The 1,673-nt window shown below is 55.6% G+C and overlaps 1 protein-coding gene across 1 annotated transcript in view; it reads right to left on the bottom strand.

The window, feature by feature from the left end:
• The window catches only part of LOC109297236 (nuclear receptor subfamily 2 group F member 5), a 29,940-nt gene extending 28,273 nt beyond the window's left edge, over nucleotides 1–1,667 (bottom strand). Inside the window, exon 1 of the mRNA XM_019516917.1 lies at nucleotides 1,475–1,667. The gene's annotated coding sequence lies outside the window, so the exon portion shown is untranslated. The remainder of the gene's footprint in view (nucleotides 1–1,474) is intronic.
• Nucleotides 1,668–1,673: the final 6 nt, after the last annotated feature.

The raw sequence follows: 1,673 nt of genomic DNA, 5'->3' as shown, positions 1-1,673 counted from the left end.
GAGATTTCCCTATAACCTAAACCCTGTTTTAAATCCAAAAAAGAAACTAGAACTTCACTGGTCCAAAAGACCGATTGCGGTCAGGTTAAATACGGAATAGGGTTATTACGCGGTCTAACAGAGACAGGATACTTTGGAGGTTTGGGGGGTTTTATGGATCTTGCTTTTTCTTGTATTGAAAGCAAGATACAAAAAAAGTCAACGGGGGGTATTTAGGGGATGAAAATGGCAGCTTTGGGGAATCAACATGCAAGGAGTTTGAAGGGGGAATGAGGACGAGTTTGGACCCGGTGAGGGAGAGAAGGAAAAAAAGAAAAAGAAACCAGCAAATTCGAGGGGTGACTCTGTGCGGATCTGAACGCTGCATGAAAGCGCTGGGCCGGCGGGGTAACAGCGGCCTGCCGCGCCGCTGCACGGCTAACCCTGGATTGAAAAAAACAGTCTGCTACCAACCTGCCTCAGCGGAAGGGGATCAGCAAGTAGAAAAGAGATGAGTCAGGAACCCACCCCTGTGCCCCAACACACCCTGACATGTTTGTAGCCTGCAGGCTTTCCGCTGCTCCCGGTCTCCCCTAAGAGGTGGGATTTGGGACTCTCTCGGCTATGGGGCAATGCACGGGGCGTGCGGGGGGCGAGGCTGAGAACGCACCGTGTCCCTACCACCACCTGCCACTAGCGACCGGGTCTCTGGCCTGGTCTGGGGGCAGTGCGGAGGGAGAGGACACACGGAGCGGGCAGAGGACCCTCAGGGCGGGAGATGCTGCAAGCACAGGACTCGGTCGCCCTTGGTCCGGTCTGGAGTTGGGGAGAATAAAGAGCAGAGCTGGAAGGGAAGGAGGGAGGGAAAGAAGGAAAGAGAGAAAAGGAGAGATGAGAGAGGAGAGAAAGGGAAATGAGCGGCTGGACCCAGGGGGCGAAGGGGAGAGAGAAAAGCCACAGGGGAGAGAAGGGCCAGTGAGAGGGAGTGAGCAAGGAGAGAGAAGAGGAGGAAGAAGGGAAAGAACGAAAGCAGGCAGAGGAAGAGAAAGCCAGCAGCTCCCTCTGCCCTTCTCCTTCTCCTTCCTCTCCCTTGGGCAAGAAGAGAGGAAAAGTCCTCTCTGTGCTCTCCCCTTGGCTGCTTTTCCCCCTCCTGTTTTGCACTCGGACTTCCCAAGAGGGAGAGAACTGGGGGAAGGAAGGAAGGAGGAAAGAAAAGGCAGAAGAAGAAAGAACAAGTTGGGAAGGAGGAACGAAAGATGAGAAGAAAAAGCAAGGAAGGAGAGAAGAAGTGAGGGAGCAAAGAAGGAAGGAGGGAAGGAAGAAAGAAGAAGAAGAAAGGACAAGGAGGGAGGGGGGGAAGAAGAGAAAGAAGGGAGGGGGGAAGGAGGACAGAAAAAGCCTAGAGGAAAAAACCAGGAGGCAGGAGAAGAAGGGGAAGCCGGAGGAGAGGAGCCTGGCAGGAGGGCCCGGGCTCACCTTCGCGGCGCATGCCGACCTTGAGGCACTTCTTGAGGCGGCAGTACTGGCACTGGTTGCGGTGGTGCTGGTCCACGGGGCAGTCGCGGTTGCTGCGGCACGTGTAGCTCAGGTTGCGCCGCACCGAGCGCTTGAAGAAGCTCTTGCAGCCCTCGCACGTGAACTGCCCGTAGTGCTTCCCGCTGGACTTGTCCCCGCACACCATGCAGTCCACGCTG

Source organism: Gavialis gangeticus, unplaced genomic scaffold (genome assembly GCF_001723915.1).
Source record: "Gavialis gangeticus isolate Ggan-Ray unplaced genomic scaffold, GavGan_comp1, whole genome shotgun sequence".
Lineage (NCBI taxonomy): Eukaryota > Metazoa > Chordata > Crocodylia > Gavialidae > Gavialis > Gavialis gangeticus.
Note: the sequence above shows the minus strand (reverse complement) of the source record. Positions and strands in the feature narration are given on the sequence as shown.